Source organism: Pezoporus wallicus, unplaced genomic scaffold (assembly GCF_028554395.1).
Source record: "Pezoporus wallicus isolate ANWC-B61680 ecotype Strahan unplaced genomic scaffold, APGP_CSIRO_Pwel_v1 contig_7892, whole genome shotgun sequence".
Classification (NCBI taxonomy): domain Eukaryota; kingdom Metazoa; phylum Chordata; class Aves; order Psittaciformes; family Psittacidae; genus Pezoporus; species Pezoporus wallicus.
Genome location: NW_026641897.1, coordinates 264,224 through 282,358, shown reverse-complemented (window position 1 = coordinate 282,358; position 18,135 = coordinate 264,224). Strand labels below are relative to the sequence as shown.

At 48.6% G+C, this 18,135-nt stretch overlaps 2 long non-coding RNA genes across 2 annotated transcripts; one reads left to right on the top strand and one right to left on the bottom strand.

Moving 5' to 3' along the window:
- Positions 1–213: 213 nt before the first annotated feature.
- On the bottom strand, positions 214–12,601 carry LOC130608079 (uncharacterized). Its single transcript, XR_008974447.1, has 3 exons — positions 12,309–12,601; positions 12,038–12,137; positions 214–769 (listed from the first exon to the last, which is right to left on the bottom strand). It is a non-coding gene; the product is annotated as an uncharacterized LOC130608079 (long non-coding RNA).
- On the top strand, positions 5,636–7,035 carry LOC130608080 (uncharacterized). Its single transcript, XR_008974448.1, has 2 exons — positions 5,636–5,743; positions 6,456–7,035. It is a non-coding gene; the product is annotated as an uncharacterized LOC130608080 (long non-coding RNA).
- Positions 12,602–18,135: the final 5,534 nt, after the last annotated feature.

Sequence of the window (18,135 nt, the reverse complement as noted above, 5' to 3'; positions counted from 1 at the left end):
TTCTTCCCATGCATCCATCTGGCACCTGGGGCATAACGTCTAACTGTGAGCAGTGGAGAGACCTAGACACACAAAATCACCATGCTGATTATGCCAAGGTTAGAGAAGCACTTGCAGCAACTAAAAACACTGGACCAATGCTGACCCAAAGGGGAAAGCAAGGCATTAGCACTCTGCTTCTCAGCAATTCACAGGCTCCAGAATGCATGGCTGTACCCACTTTCCCTATCACAACACAAACTGCACCGCAAACTAGATTGCATTAGGAAAGCCCAGGAGACCTTCCAGTCCTACATTATATCATGTCTTCAGAACAAATATGACCAATGACACCTTCTCCTCTGGAAGACAGACTATGGGCTCTTCACCTCTGAGACATTTTCCAATAGATAGACAAAATCCATAGCCATTAAAGGAGTGCTGGTAAAGTCATTAGTATTAAATTGAATTACTATGCTTGGGCTTGAGGGTGTTTTATTGTTGGGTTTGATTTTTATATTGTTGGCTGTTTCACTGAAGAAGCTAGGATATAAGAGGGGCAGGAAACCTTTTAGGTGAAGGAGCATGTATCCAGTGGCAGCAGATCAGGAGGCTGGCTTTAATGATGACATTTTACAAATAACTGCATCTTTTAAAGAGTTTCCTACACTAAGCCAAATCCTGGAGGCCTTGCTTACCTCAGAATGTCATGATTAGGCCTGAAGTCTTTTATCAATGTTGTATGCCTGGATCCAGGGAGGAGTTCCACCTTTGCTGGAACTGCACGACCCTTAAAAAGCACAGGAAATACAGAACTTCAAAGGGCACTGAATGGCTCCAATCTGTAACATCTCAAAAGCTGTGGTTTATGCAGCCTCAAACCAGGTATCTACTGTTGGTTTGTTTGTTTTTTCTTTTTCTGAAACTCACCTTGTGTTTCTGTTCTCGCTTTGTCTAGACTCACAAAGCAGCAGCATATATAGATGGGAGAAAAGTAAGATGCCTATGTGGAGTACAGTGCTGAGGATCCCCTGTGCCCAGCAACCAAATAAGAGTTGGGAGGAAAGGACATGACTCTCTCTCAAACCTCCTTTGGTTGGTGTAAACGGCAGCCTAAAGGCTGACGGGAATTTCCCCCCTTCTCTCATTGTGGTCTGAATTGGCAATATTTCATTGAGGATGATGGAGCTGAGTAAAACAGCACTGCAGCCAGAGCAGCTGCCAAGAGGCCATCAGGCAAGACTTTGTCAAGACACATGGAGCTGGGCTGGGACCCAGCAGGTCCCTGTGGGGTCCTGACCCCTTCCACCAGGTCCAAGGCTCTTCTCCTCTCTCTGGCAGCAACACAGCCCCCTCCCCCAAGGCGCGCTGCTGCCGCTGAGCTGTGCGGCTGGAGGGGATGGCACATTGAAGCAATTTGCCAGGCTGCATGACAATTACTAACACAGATGCTCCTGTGTCAATATGGGCTCTTCTCTCTGTTCTGGTTACAGCAATGGGTGTGCCTGGCGGGGACTTCTCTCAGCACAGGCCAGTAGGATTATGGGGTTGGGAAGGGGCCATGTCTGCCTGGGCTTGCAGGGCCTCAGAGGCTGTCCCTGCTCCCTGTACTCCTTCTAGCCTGTTTGTCAGGGTCTCCAGCTGCCTGTCACCACCACACATTTCCCTCTGTGTCCTCCCTACACAAATACTGTGGCTTTGTCTCTGCAGCATCCCTGCCTTCCTGCCAGTTTGGTGGCTAGGGATAAGGGAAATGGGCAGTGTCCAACTCCTCCCGCCAAAGGCTCTGAATCTCTTACGTCCCCTCCTCCTTTCAGTTTCTTCTACTCTCACCCTGCTGCAATTGTGTCACTTTTAAAAGAGATATCAGTTATTGCACAAGTGCCAACACATTACACTCTCTACAGACACAAGAGAGGTGAGATGCAGCAGTTTTCACAAGGGTCAGGACAGGCATAAGGAACTACAGACAAATCCCTTTGCCCTCTGAGCAGTTCTAGGATCCATCTTCCCCTGTCGCTTTTGGACCAGCATCAAGGTCTAGATGGTTTTGCCTGCCAAAGCCTGAAATGTAGGGAAAATGTTCACATCCAGTAATTCAAATGTCAGCAGACCCCATCCAAATAGAGAAACGTCATCAAGTTGATATAAGGACCTCAACTAGATGCTGTTAATGGTACACACTGCCATTGCCCTGCACATGATGGTGCTGTCCTTCTGAGTGTCTTGGGAGACTCCAAAATCCCAGGAGATACGGTACAGTGATTGATCAGGTCTGCACGAACATAAGAGTCTTCCCTCTGGCTGCAGCTTTAGCACAAGGTGGAAAGATGAGCAGTCTTGGGCTATTTGTTGCTGAGAGCTGCCTGACCTTGCCCCTGCAGAGATGGCCTAGAGGGGCTGTGTCCAGTCATGCCAAGCCTATGCCTCATGGCTGCGCACTCACCAGCGCCTGTCCCAAACTGAGACATGGCACTCACTGCTGAAGGCTTAGTTAGAAAGCACTCTGCCGTACTTCTGCCAGACAGTACATCTTGAGATGATTTGAGATACTACCGCTTTCAGCTGCTCTTCTTTGTTAGCTACTTCTCGTCCCCTGTTTCCATCACAGGAGCACATCCTGCTTCCCACAGGCTGGAGCAGCTGAGGCACAGCCACGTGTTGCCCTCTGCCAACTCAGCAATGGCAGATGGGTCTCCGGGAGGGGGCCAGCAGGGCCAGTAAGCTGGGAGGAGATCACGTCTCTGACAGACTTCATTGCTCACCAAAGCAGTTTGGTAGCACACTACATAACACCAGGCTTTTCTGTTGCCCTGTAGTGATGGCTACTGTTGGCTTAACTCCAGGACAAAACCATCTCAGGATGTATCCTTGGTGCCTTCTGTCCTCTGAGGAGGCCAGCAAATAGGTCTGCAGCTCCTGCCAGACCTGCACCAAACCAGCTTTCTTCTGCTCCTCCTCTGCCAAAAAAGCTGTACTGTTCCTTTAAATGTGGTGCATGTAAAAAAAAAAAAATAATAAACTGACAAGCTCCCTCACTCTCAAAAGAGTGAGAAATTTTCATTGATTGATTTCTTCATGGCTTCTTAAACAGATAATTAATTCACCGTGAACCTGCGGACACACCGTCGTGAGTCGTTAATATTGTAAATTCACATATACTTCAATAATCGCCTGACCCCCCCGTCACCCCGAAAAACAGATAGCTGTGCAGCAAGGAGGAGGGGAATGGGGGGGAATCGATTTTCGAAGACATGAAGGGATCACCCAGCAAAGGGAAGCTATTGATTCTCTTTTATAAGACACCGCTATAATATTTATTCTTTTGTAAACAGAATTAACCTAGCATCATGGGTCATTCCTATCGAACAACTTTCCTCACATGTGCACAGCAATGTTGATTGTACCAGATGAGGTAGAAACATCCAAACTGCACCACCCACCCTGGCCCACACCTCAACATCTGCCCAGCTCATGCTGGCCATGTCTCAGTGCCATGGCACAAATGCAGCTGGTGCCAGGCTGGCCGCAGCAGGGATGGAGATGGGATGCGCAGGTATGAACTGCCCAGGAAGTGGCCACGCTCTTCTAACCAAGTGTTGATGGTACCATGGTGGTCCTGGGTTGTTTTGTGTTGGGGAGGAGGTGACTGGGGGGCTGCTGCAGCACAGACAGGCGTGAGGACCCCATCACATTCAATTTCTTCTCTGACCACCCATGGCAGGGGATGCAACCAAAGGGTGTATGCAGGGTATCACACACTAGAGCCCTGAGGCTTGGTGGTCCCTTGCACAGGGACAGCACAGAGACAAGAAGCAACAGGGCTGCCTGTTGCTGAGGCACAAAGCTGTTGCTTCTGGGAGGGACAACTGCATTTCACCCATATTAAAGTTCAACCCAAAAGGAAATAAGTACCTAAACGTGAAAAGTGACAAGCAAAAGCCAAGGGGTGGATTCCAGATCAAGCATCCCAATGAAAAGCCAACAAGATGTGACCTAGTCCAGGAAGGATCTGTAAATCCTGGCTGGAGCTGTCTTCCTTGTGTGTAGCTGCATCACCCTTCTCCATAACAGACCAGTCACACGTTCAAGTCTCTCAAAGATGCATCTGTGTGGGACATCACAATGTGTCTTGCATAGAAGTATATGCAAATCCTTGCCTTAGATACAGACACATGTGAGGTCTGAAAAGCCTGGGGGATGTAACCCTGAAACCCCTGGCTGCCCATCAACTCCTGAATCGCCCACCAAGTACCACCACGCAGTCCAAAGCAAAACCAGAAATCATAACAACACATGGTCTTCTTTTCATCTGCCTCACAGATGTGAAACCTTGTTTTCCAGCAAGGTCTTCCCAAGGACTTCTGTCAAGAGCCACCAACATGCCACAAGAGCTGTGACTCGGATTTTCAGAAAACTGAAAAAGAAAGATCATGCCTTCGTCACATTTCATGGGCTAAACCCAGAGCCCCTAGTGTAGAGAGGTGGTACGGGGATTTTAAGCTGAGGGATGGACCCTTAGCAAGGCAGCGGAGTCCAGTTCGGCGGCTGCCAGGAGGGGTCCGCTCGCTTTGCCTGGGCTGGCAGCGACAGGACGGCTCCGAAACGGCCCCTCCACCTGAGGTCCGGCCGTGCCAGGCAGCCGGCACTCCGGTTGCCTTCGCCTCGCCTTTCTCCCGTCCCAGCCTGCAGCCAGGGCAAGCAGGAGCGAGCGATAAACTATGTCAAAGCATTCGAAAGCAGAGGGGGAAGAGGCAGATGGGGGCCGGGCTGCAGCGGAGGGCCAGGCGCAGGCAGCGGAAGCCGTAATTAAAAGGGAGGCCGCGGGCAGGCAGGGCTCCATTCAGAGGGCTGACAAAGGGAGGGTCTGTGGAGCAGAACCGGGAGGCAGTGAAAGGAGGGGGCCCCGTGGCGCCCCTCGCCCGCCGGCACGGCACGGCAGAGCGGCCCGTTCGGCAGCGCCCGTCTGACCCGGCCGCTCAGGCTGCCATTCCCTGCACGTTAGCAGAGCCACGGCCTGCGAAGGGAGGGAGCACCAGGCCCCCCAGGTCACCTCCCAGCTGCCCGCCGGTAGACAAGCGCCTTTCCACTCCAGCAGTGCCCCTGAATGCACTAATTAGCCCCAAATCTTGGTGCTGGGGGAGGCCATGCCGGTCCTGTGACAGCCACGAGTGGCCTGGCCCTGAAGGGAGAGTCAACGAGGTCCTGGCTTCCCTGTGGCCGTGGGTGGGACGTGGTGGACGGAAGCCCTGTGCTGGGTATGGGGCCAGCCCTGTGGCACCCCTGTCTGTGAGGGCACCCCGTGGTGTGGGGGCTCAAAAAGGGGACTGCCTGGCCTTGTGTTTTCTGGGGGTCAGTGCTATAAAAGGATGGGGGGAGAAACGAACAAGAGGCCCAGAGCTTGTTGAAGGGCAGCCTGTACATCACAGTTAATGCGAGGCTCTTTCCAAAACAAAGGCTCTCTATGGCTTTCAACATATTTACACAACAGTGCACAGAAAGAGCAGCGAAGTGCCATCTAAAGGATTCCCTCCCCACCTCCACCCTCTTTGCCTTCCCTCACACAGCACATCTTCAGCACCCTCTCCTTCTCCTCAGACTTTTTTTTTTGCTACAAATTCATATTTTTCTCTCCTGACACATGCTTTACCTTTGAGGGACTTCCCAAGGCTTTGCTGTGAGGCATTCACAGGTGTGGTGCCCCATACGCTCCCAGTTGAGGACACTCAATGGAGAAGTTCATGAATACAGGAGTTCTAACACAGTGGGCACGTTAGGAAGATACTGCTGGTGAAGGGTCTAGCTAGGTCCACCCTAGTTCTAGCCAGTCTTCCCTGGACCTGAGCAACATTAGAATCAAATCTTAGCAGAGGTCACCCTGTTACATGTCCCTAAGTGAGTTCTGTATAAAGACAGGAGAGAAAACCATATGATTCAAGTAGGAATCCTCAGGTTAAGTCAGTGGCTGCCACAGGACCATATGGTCTTTTCCATCTAAAGACCAAGGCAGCCCCAGAGATGCACCATCCTTTGCTTGCCTAGCAAAGGGACAAAGAGAGGCGTAGGGAGCTATGTGAGAGCTCAGGGACAGCAGTGGGATCAGTGAAAGAGATGAGGAGAAAGGTGAGCATGCAGTGGTCTCACTAAGCTAGCACCAGTTAAACTAGGTTGACACAGAGCCTTTTGTCCTGGTGCCAATGCGGAACAAACCACATCACCTGATTTAGCTGGCTGTGTTATCAAGCTGAAGGCTTCATCAGCTCCCAGACCCCCTGTTATGGTGCTCACAGTCCTCATAGCAGAGTGGTGCCCCTCACTCCAAAAACCTGCAGAAGTCAAAGCCCCTCACAGGCTCTGACATGGTGGGGGGGAAAAGCAGCATGGTATAGAGGAGTAAAGAGCAGGCAGCAAATCAGGGCCATGGATTAACCAACTCATCTTTGATGTTCGTTCCCTTCCATGTCTTCTCCATCCAGCTTCCAAGGTCTTCCAGCTAGGGCTCCTTTTTCACCTGTACACCCCATAGCCCCAGAGGCTCCCATTACACTCCAGGACCCTGATAATGACTGCAAACAGCCAGGAGAAAACTGAACAACTCCAGTGAGAGTGTAACTGCCTTCAAAGCTAGCAGTGCCAGCATGAAAGACTGTTTTCAGTATGAACAGCCTTTCCACCATCACATGCCTCACGCAGGTGCCCATCTTTTGCAAAGGCCCAGGGGACTGAAACAGCTCTGCAAGGCCTTAAGAGAAGGGAAATTGTTATCAGAGTCTCCTGTTGACTCCACAGCCCACCAAGGAGGCTGCTGGCTTCTGCAGGCCATCCCCCATCTGTTGGAATAGCAGGAAGTTTTGCGTTAGCAATAAAAAATACAAAAAGCTGGAGTCCAACTGGTGACTGAAGTCTGGTGTCAGGCTCCGCTGCAGAGATATCACAGCTGTGTACAGTGCCTGCTCTCAAAGAGGTGCTTATTAAACATTTGCCTTGGGTTTATTTTCCCCGTTCGCTAAAACCAAACATTCACAAGATTCTATAAGGGAAGGCTGCAAATCAGAAGTTTGATTTCAAAAACCAAATCCTACCAGCCATCTGACTCATTTCTTCTTTCTTTGCTCTCTGCTTTTAGCCTTTAGAGAGGTTACTTTGAAAAGCTTACAGCCACATGGGCTACAAGTGGTATTTATTTTCTAATGAAGACCCCAAGTAGCCAATGCATTCTTTAGAGCTGGCAAAAGGGGTTCACATCACAGAACTACCTCAAGATACAGAAAGGACTGTTTTCTAAGCTGGATATTTTTCTGGAGTTCTTGCCTTTTTGCGCAGCTATCAAGATGCTTTCAGTAGCTGTAGATACCTTCCATGCATGAGCCAGATCAAGGCTTACGAGCTGGTCAACAAACTGGACTCCCAAAATACAGAACACACATGAATGCCAGGCTGTTTGGAGGAAAGCTCTCATTAGCAAGACTAAATCATCAGAGCTGTAGACATGATTCAGAAGTACCAACATCCAGATGTCAACAACACATCAGGTCTCCAATGGGAGTGGGACAGTTAGTAAGCTAGGTAGTACCCACAGCTTTGCATCATATAGGCCAAGAGCACATGAACTTCTTCCCAACTAAATACTATTCAGCTGCACCTGAAATAGTTTGAAGCAGATTCCCCACTGAGTCTGGGAAGTTCTGGCTGATTGCAAGCTCTCCACTGAGCCTTCACATTTCCCACTGCCACATTTCCCATCTTGGGAAGCCGTGGTCCCTAGGCATCGCTGCTTTGCTTGCACCCTATACACAAGCACTGCAGTGCAGCATCCACAGGAGCATGGCATCTCCTCCCTGCAGCTCTCCTTGTGACTGGGCCAGTCCTTGGCATGGTCAGCATCAAGCTGGTCTCCACCAGCAATCTGGGCACCCAGGGGAAAACTGGCCTCCCTGTGGAGCCATACTGTGAGGCACTGACACAGATCGATCCACAAGCTGCCCCTGATGTTCTCCACTTCTGATTGCTACATTTTTTGTGACAAATTGATAAACTGCATCTCCACTCAGTTAAAGATTTGATCTCGCTCTCTTAATCCGCTATCAATAAGATATTAATCGTGCACCCGACCCGTTCTGTTCTCCGTCTGCCTGCAAATCCAATAATCATTTCAGAATTCACAGCCGAGTGGGGCACTCCCTTCAAACAATTAATTTCAGGGGAGTCTCATTTATTTTCCCTGTAACCCTCTTCCACCCCACCCCTCCCCTGCTTGCCTGTCTGTCCCCTTCTCCCACCCCAATCTACACACTTGCCAGCTGAAACTCTTGCTCAGCAGAGACGGGAGGTGGGAGTGCGATTTACACTGGGAGCTGGAGAGGTCCTGGTGAGCTCCCTTCCATTTGCTGCTCCACACAGCCGATTAAGCCCCCCTTGCCCAGACCCCAGGGTTCTCTAAAGGTGGAGGCCAAATTCACCCCAAAAATAACACCTTGTCCTGCAGCCAACCACCCTACAAGGAAGTGGGGCACATCCTGGTCTGCATGGAAAGGCGGTGAGGTGACACACAACTCCCTGGCTGGGGCTGAGGCTCTGGGTGCCAACTGCGTGTTCACCCACCAGCAGGACATGTGTGAACCTCTAAACCTGGTGGGCTCAGCCTCTGAGTGTCCTTGTAGGGAAGTCACAGGGGAACTGCTTCCCAGGTCATGCCAATGTACCTGCCCCACAGACACTGCCCTTTCACCGTGGGTGTTGCTACCCATGTGAGAAACCCTGCTTGCTCACTGATCGATCCCACAGTGATGGGATTTAGGATACCCCTAAAATGAGATAAGTACTACATAGCTCCTCTACCGTCTCCCCTGGCCTTTGCTCTGCCAGTGGCTCCAGATTTCCACCCCTGGCCAGCCAGGGCAGGGTTTGCGCATGCCCAGAGCAGGGCAGGTAAAGGCTAGTTGGGTGAGAAGTGTGGGCCATGATGATGGATGAACTGCTGACAATAGAGCTTTATCCACATATGTCATTGACATCTTCTAGTAGCCCAGACTGCTCCCTATGCACTTTTTGCTTTGGAGTTCAGGGCTTTTAGCTTCTCCCAACAGTCCAAAGGAGAACTAAGCTTCTTGGACAGCTGTGCTCTCAGGCAAGGTCTCACTGCATCATTCTTTCCCCATCCAGCGTTTTCTGGCACTGCATCTCAAGTGCATCTCAACAGCCAGCCCATTTTAGATGAGGCTGGTAAGCAAATTTGTCTATGTAGTAATTTCTAGCCACAACATTCATATGAAGGCCACATACACAGAGTAGTTTGTGCCTCAAACTTTGCTACCAGAAGTGCTGAAGACCAAGCACAGAGCCCATGGGGAGGTAAAAGATTGCAGAGAGCACCATGGAACATGCAAAGTCCTTCATTATCCATGCAACAAATACTAAGGAAAAAGCCCAAATTAAAGTGTCCCTCACTGTTAAAGGACTCCCTACTGATGTGCTTTTTTTTGCTTTGTCCTCTGTTATCCTCCCTTTTTACCTCAAAACCCATAGGAGACAGAAGCGTTATGACCAGAGACAGGAAGGACTGGAAGAGCAGAGCTGTAGCTAGCAATAGCTGCTGTTGGCATCGGCAGGAATGCCAGAGGAAAGAGCGTCTCTGCTCCTATGTGGGGACAAGAGCAGGGCTCTGACAAGCTCTTTAAGCTCCCCAGGCTCCAGAAAATGCTGCGCAAAGTGTTTTAGCAACAAAAGTCTTGAGAAGAACAAACACTCTAATCCCTTAATGAGCCGGCTGATCCCCCATCTTGGCTCTGGCTTCTGTAAAGAGCCACACGCTGCCCTCCTCCCCGGCCCCCCGGCCCCCTCTGGAGCAACCCGCCGCGGTCGCCTCAGAACCGATTCAAGGTGCTCTTCGGGATCCAATCCAATTACCCTGCGTCCTGCTGAGCGGCCCCACAGACCGACGGCTCTTTCAGGGCTGAGTCTTACGGCCTGTTAATCCTCCCCTCATTAAAAGACCTTGTTCCTCCTCCTCAGAGATGTAAAAAAAACCCAACCCACAAAAAAAAAAACCAACCCCACACTGGGAAAAGTTTATGCAAGAGAGCCCCAGAGTGGAGCACGAAAGCTGGACTGCAAGCCGTGGGCTCTCCCCACTCTCAGAGGTCACCTCTGTACAACTCGGGGGTGTCCCTGCCTCCTCCTGCCCCCAGACCTGGCTTGTGCATGAAGACAGGCAACTGGCCCTCATGCTGTTCTTGCACTGTGGCTTTATTGGCTTCTCTTTAATGGGCCTGTCATTAAGCCAGAAGGAAGCTGGGTGGGAGGGTTCCCATAAAACTAAGGCCTCACAGCTAATGAACGCAGCACCCGGGGGAAAGGACACAGGAGCGGCAGTTGTAGTTGGTCATGCAGGACTGAGCTGGCCTTCGCAAGGACAGGGTCCCTCCTCGCTGGGAGAGGAAATGTCAGAGCAGCCCCCTCTGCCATCCACCCCTCTGATCCCACACATGCGGGAGGGACTGAGGTCTCCAGCCCAGAGGGTGGCCATTCCCACACTCAGGAAGCTCTCCTCAACACTTAGCTGGAGGGATGAGCCAGAGATCAGTCAGCTGCAACCACCTCCTAACAAAGTGCAGTATTGCCTCCCTTGGGGTGATTTTGCTCCTTTCTCTTCTGCTTCCTTCTGTCCCAAAGATGCAGTCACAAACCCCAGAATTTTCCCTCCAGTTGCACATGTTATCTGAAGTCTGACCAGTAGCTGCTGCTGCTGATGCCAGCCCACTGATAAGAGTATAATGAAGAGCAGGACCACCCCTCTTCTGAGGAACATCCACATATGTACAAGCCAGGCCCTCCCTGCAGTCTTCAACTCACCCTATTACAAAGGGCAATCAGGAAATATGGTAATGCCGAGAAAGTACTTCATAGTCAGCATTTTCTAAAATAAATCATAGTTCTGATTGTCACTGTCTGGTAAGCTGGATTTACATCCCTGCAAGCACATCACAGAGCACAGTTTCAGTCCTAGGTCCCAGGAGTATTAAAAACATTCCTAAAGATGGAGACAAACCTGGGAAGTTTAGGTGGAAGAAAACAACAAAAACAGGGTTAGGTAGGATTGTAGGATAACAGCAGGGACTTCTTTTTAAGGATAAGGAGATGAAAATGAAGCATAATAAAATTAAGGGAGAAACCTCCTGACAGTGAAACTCATGAGAAATCTTCACTGTTTAAAGGTTTTGAAGATTGCGCTGAGGAGAAAGGCAACAGGGAATATTTCAGTGCCAGATGCTCCTGATGTTGTGGTACGACAGGTAGCATGGGGCTTGGGGAATCAGTTTTGTTCTTGGCCCTGATACCAGCTCACAGTACAGCCTCACCACAGACTAAATTCAACACACACTCAGGTGCTGCCACCATCCCTCCTACTGACTACATACAGAAGTCTCTTGCCAAATTTAAGCCCAACCAGTCAGGCTCTCAGTTAGAGGTAGCATAAGCATCATGGCTTCTGGGTCCAGGAGAATGATAATAATTCCCCCAAAGTCCTCTCAGAATTGAGGCAGTCCCAGCATTCACTTGAAAGCAACTACAGAAATGGTCAGCCTGCCTCTGAAGCTGCAAGTGATCCTGCCAGTTGGAGCATGTACAAAAAGGAGCCACGAGAATGAAGCAGCTCATTTTTGTGGGGCGAGTGGCTGGTCTCAATGAGTCAGGCTCTGGTCTGGCCATGCACTATCAGGAACATCTCTAACAACACACCTGTGACACTCTGATGCAACAGGTCTCAGGATTACATGTGACTGAGAAGGATTTCAGCGGTAACAGGAGGCACAATTAGGTCTTCCCAAAATTTTGTCATAGCAGGAAATTGGAGCATGGACTTACTGATCATTCTCACAGTCAGTATCTGAATTTTCCTGTTCTAACATAGCAGGAAAACACAGTAAGCTGGAAATGACATTTTTCAGTGTGGTTTCATTTTGAGTTTATTTTTCTGGGGGGAAGGATAGAAAAAAAAAAAGTTTTTTTAAATTTCTTATGACTTCTTTTTTCCTTCCCCGGCAGAAAAATTCCTCACCAGTCTGTCATGGGCCCCAGGGAGGTGAACTGCATGATCTAATTGAGCATTATCTCAGTCTTCTCCAATTTCTCTCTTGTCACACAGTCTGCTTTTTGACCTATGCCAAGAGAAACAACGTTGGCATGAATCCTTTTTGGCTTTGACAGAGCCTGTTTCTGCTCAGCTCTCTTCCACAAATTCCTTCTAGTTATGCCATCTCATCCATTCACTTTGCACTTGCACATTTAACACCGTAATTACAACACGCAAGATTAGAAATCAGACTCACCTTTTCTCACCTAGTGCTGGTTGTTTCTTTGTACTGCCTTCAGCGGGACCAGTAAAACTCAGCTAGTCAGCTTCACTTTCTGTTAATGGTCAGGTTCATTTTTTATCCTCTTACTGAGCCCAGCCATCTGCAGAGAACTGCTTTGCTCAAGAGCTTGGTCTCTTTCTCTGTTGACTAGTCATCTGCCATTAGGTGATAAGTCCTCCCATGTTGTTTGGAATTACTTTCTAAATAATTTCTGTGAATGATTGAAAATATCTTGGTCAGCTCTGGCTGGATGGAGTGGTCACACACTCCAGCGTTTTTCTTGTGGGCCTTCATATGCTTTTAAAATCATGTCTTGGGTGACAGTCCTGGAAGTTTTAGAACAAAATAATTTTCCATTAGCTCCCACTAGATTTTACTTGCAAGTGCCTTGTTTTGCAAGGACTCTGGCTAGTAAAGCTGCCTGCTAGAATACCATAAGGAAACACACACTGAAGAGAGAAATCCCAAGGAAATTTATTTAAGATTTTTGTTGGATAGCACATTAACAGAAAATGCTTTCTGTGTGATGATTGAAGTCATTACAGGCCAAGTTCAGCAGTGCTGCTGCAAATGCAGACCTAGTCCTTTGACACCACACAGAATGCTGTGAGCTCTGGACTTGAACCAGCAAAATATTTAAGCACATGAGCAGCTTAAGAAATGAAGTGCATGGTTAAATACCTAGCTACATTGGGGCCAAAACATTTGGCATCTTATAGGATTGCTCCATAAAAATGCTTTTCATTTTAAAAAAGGTCATGTTTTCATCACAAATATATTCAGAATTACCAACTTCCTTTTCAGATGGAACTTACCATGGTTATCTAACTTAATATCATGCCTTTAACTGTTCTCTCTGCAGGCAGTTATGTAGAGAAGGGCTCTTCTTCTATGTTGTCATGCAGTTAGTTACACCACAAAGCTCATTACTTGCTGAGGTGTCAGCCTGGGAAGGCCTGCCTCAGCAGGTTCCAGCAAAGAAGGGAGAGTGGTCTGAAGCACACAAATATGCAAAGACTCATAATCTACAAGGGGTATGTTCCAAAGCAGTGTTTGCAGCAGAACATCAAGGTGCTGGCCCAGATACCAGATACACATGCATAAGCCAGACTTTCTCTCTTTGTCAAGCAATTACCTGCAGTGTGGTTAGCACAGGAGACTGTGAGATAGAGATCAGAGCCCTCTGTGCTAACTATCAGCATGAACACAGAGTTACTGTCCCACAGACATTCTGTCGAAATAACAACAGCAAAGGTTGGAGGGGAAACAGCCTTAAGAACAGGCAGAGTGAAGAGCTTGCCCATCTCTCTCTGTCCAGAAGCAGTCACTGGGGTTCGTAATGGAGAAGGCTACAAGACAGCGGTACTTCCCACTTAAAATACCACCTCACAGGTTTAATGGAGCTGGCACATGGCCCACCACATTTTCATCTTCCCAATGGCACCTTCACCAGTCCATTCCTGCACCCAGACACTCAGGACACTGGAAGCCCATGGTGGCAGGGAGGTACACCAGTATTCCCCAGAAGTGATAAGTCAAGAGAAAGTCAAGTCAAGCTAGATGGCCTTTTACTGAATCCTCCTCTGGGGGCCATAAATAGCTCTTTCCTCGGTGACCCTCAGCCTCCCACAGCCCTTCCCCACCTCCTCCCCACCCCAGCACAGGCTGCTCCTTGCCCTCTACAGATCATTGTCTCCCTGCTAATTGCCCTGTCTCGGAGGAACAGCTCAGCAGCTTCAGGTGAGAGCCAGAGCTGTTAATAAGTAAATGATAAAACAAAAGTTACAGAATGAACTTGTATCTTGCCAGGACTTGCCCTGCAATTTGGCAGCCACAACTGTCCTGTTGCAAAAGGGCTCAAGCTCTTTTTTCTCTCTTGAACCAAAACTCTCACAGTAACGTTAAGCAAAAATATGGGGCTCCAATACCTAAAAGTGTGCCTGTGTGTGTGCATGTGTGCAGGTGTTGCCAACTCAGAGGCTGCCCTGATAAGCCACACTGTATGTCCATGTCTGTGTTACTAAATAAAACAAAGCCTGAAAACAATGTGCCCCCAGATCATCTGTACTGTTTAACTGCAGGCACCCTGGCTGGGAAATGGTTCTGTCTTTTCAGTGCCTGGACGCAACATGTGCCACCAACCAGCTCTACTGGACAGCATGGAGAAAACCTCCAGCACCATGCCAGCTGTCTGGCACCCTTGCACACCATTGCAGGCTGCACCTCAGGGCCCTATCATGCTCTGGAGAGGATGTTTCTTGAGATGGAGTGGGGATGTGTGGCAGTTTACCATGATGGCTTCTCTCATCATGAGCCCAGTGCCATGTGGGAGCCTTGGTGCTGCAGAACCTGCAGTCACAGCTATCCACTACTGTCTTTAAGTGCTAAAACCACATTGAGCTCACAGGAAATCACCTCTCAAAATCAAACACAACACAAAAGACAGACAAAGCATTTGGACTGCTCCCTAGCCAGGAGCCCCATCCCAGAGGAAGAAACCTCTGATGTTGGACCTCAGAGCAGACTTGTTTCCATTTCCAGAGGGCCCGAATTTCCCCTGGAAACAGCACCCTGTGCTCTCTGTGCCATCTGGCCTATAGGAGATGCTGTGGCTCCTGCCTCTCTCCTGTTGCTGTCCTTTCCCAGGAGGAGGTGCTGCAGGGTGGTGGCCACACTCCTCCGCTCCCCGCCTTTGTGAGCCTAACCCCATGGGGTCTCGTAATCCTTTGAAACCGAAGTGTGTTGATGGATATATTTGCTGGGTGCCTCCCGTCTCTCCTGGGATCGGGCTGTCCTGTCTGGAGGTTCTGTGAGGGAGAGGGGTCTGGAGTTTAAGAGCGTTATTGTTACCGGAGGAAGGAATTTTTGGTCCTATAAATCAGAGGCAGGCAGCAGTAGGGCCAGCATACTTGGGCTGTGTGAACAAACTTCATTTCCTGGGAGACTGGCCTTCAATCACCCTCTGTCATACTCCACTGATCAGAGGTGGACATGAGAGGAGTTCATTAAGGTGGAAGAAAAATAATATAATAGGTCCTCCCCATGCATGCACTATTCCCGACCCCTGGGGGTGGCAAGACACCCCTTCCTTGTGCTGAGATCCAAAACACACATGCACACACACAGAGTCACTCACCCTGAATATGCTGGTATTCCTCTGCCTAAGCAAATTTCCTTCTAAAAATGGACACCTTGAACATAGCCCGAGGTTTTTTCTGGCTACTTTTCAGATGAACTCGGTCTGTTGACTCGCTTTGTAATTCTTGGCTGCACTCTGCTGGAGAAGAATCAGGCCCAGCACTTGGTGCAAAAGGAATCAACAGTTTTCTGACCAAAACAGAAAAGCTCAAAGCTCTCCTCGTTGATTTTGTTTCCTGGCTTTCTGAATGGACTTTTTCTTTCTTTTTTTATTAGGGGGATAATCTCTTCTGTTTCTCTTTACTGTCCTTCAGCACTACCAATTGTGAAAATTATTTGAATTAAGGAAAAGGGCAAGAATGACAAATAGGCAAAAATAAAAAAAAAACCCACAGTGAATGAGAAAAGAAACCAGTTTGAATAATGGATATGGAAAAAAAAATTCCAAAGGGGACAGTTGTTTACTTGTATTTTTGAGAACATATCGTGAGCCAACTGTCTGCTGGAAACATGGGAAAAAATTCTAGTAAGTCCCAAGAAACTGAGATGGTGTCTGCTGTGGACTGCTCCAGTGGTGATACCAAGTGGAGTAAGAGCTCTTCAGACTTCTGAGCTCAGTTGTGCTGGTGACATCCATTTGCACGCATCACAAAAAGTGTAAATGAAAGAAAGACATAATTGGTTGTTTCAACCACTTTGAAAACACTTTACTTAGCAGTTATTATGCTTAGAAGATACAAATACAAAGCAGAGAGTTTGGGTCAGTATGGCTCAGGCAACTGATGGAAGATAAATTATGTTATTTTTGAGGTGCTGCCTGAGTCCAGCTTGAGGCTGATGGACAACGGGTGCTCTCTTCCTCCTGCATGGGAAATAGAGGCACCCATGGTTTAGTGAGCTCCTTACAGGCAGTTTGACTTGATGCCTAGTTATGCTGCTGGCCTGAGCTCCTGGAGATATTTGTGGTTCTGACTGGGCAGACAAGGGAGCATAGGCACTGCCACCCCTGAGTCCAGCGTCTTCACTCTGCAATGTGGTTTAGAAGCACCAAATGCACCCAGAGGGAATCAAGAGAAGGATTTTGTCTGAACTAATTGTGACAACAGGCAACCCTGGAGCCTAGAGAGTGCACTGTGGAGAAGGAGCCTTTGCTCACAACCTTGACTTCACATGGCAGCACCTCACTTTGCTTACCTTTGCACAGTTCTGCTGTTGGCATTTGTGCACATTCCAGTGGTGGTGGCCGTCTGCAGCATTAGCATTTCTTCAGCCTCTGCTGGAAAGGGAAAGCCCAGAGATCCACATCTTCCGTCAAGAAAGCAGGTTGTATTATAGGGGCTGAGGGATACACCGATTCAGTGCATCCTCTGTGGAGATCATAGAATCATAGAGTCATAGAATAGTTAGGGTTGGAAATTCCTTTCCTTATGATCTCCTTTGAGAGACATTGTCTCCCAGGAAGGCAGCAAGGTCCATCCACAGTAGATGAGCTATCCTAACCAGCATGTGGCTGCTACTGGTTTGAAAAGCAGATCTTATATTGGGGGGTATAAAATGAGTTGTATCTGCTTAATGTCAAGAGGCTGAAGCTCGATGGTGAGGCAGAGCAGAATAGTATTTAATCATCCTAGAAAATGTTGGAGGATATTCTCAGAAGGTTTCTTGTAGGAACACTTACTGCATAGAAAACATAGAACTGTCTGGTACCATCATCTTCTCTAGAGAACTAGATCACACATTTCCGTGGCACTTGATGAATAGTCGGTGAAGGATTTCACAGGCGTTCCAGATGGAAGAGGTTGTTGGAAAACAGGACTATGGGGTAACTTTTCCACCCTGGTTGTTCATCACCAGACAGGCTGTTTGCAAATTCACCGTTTTATTTACTGTGTGAAATCTTTCTGGATGGATATTTTACACTAGTATCTAAAAGGACAGCTGTGCTGTTGTTAATGGATATACATCTCTGTTGGTTTTCATGCTGTTTAGCATATTTGCATTAAGGAAAAGTTCACTGGGTTTGTTGAGAAGTGCCAGAGAACAAGGATGAATTAACTCCAAGCTCTGCTGGACTGGAAAGCAAAGGGAAACAAAAACTGAGCTAAAAAGCTAAGGCCATCGCTGCAGCAGGGAGAGGACAGCAGCATGTAATACTGGTAATGTACTGAGGCACACTGGCTGGGGTGAAGGGACTATGGCTGGAGGAGATAGCCAAGGGTGCTGTCAGAAGGAAGAAGGTATAAGACTAAGGCATACCCTATACCCAAACACAGCTATATCCCCCAGCCCACTCCCACTACATCAGAGCTCCGTTTGGGTCATTAGTGCTTGTTTTAATTTATTTAGCCAATTTTATTGCTGGAAACACATGGTGATTTACAACCTTTCCTGAGTGCACAGATTAATAAGCCTTCTCCTCACTTCCCCCAGAGACAATTAACACATAGCCATGATGGGAAATGACTATGAGGAACATGCAGGCAATATGCTGAGAGTGCTAGCCATCAGTCTGAATCCCGCCTACAGACAAGGTCACTTGAAAGCCACCACAATGCTCCACCTGGAGAGAAGTGCCACCCCCATCACTGGGCAGAGCACACAACAAAATGGACTGAGCAGCTCTAGGAGCACAACTGGCTGCGGGGTGCAGTCTGAATGCAGA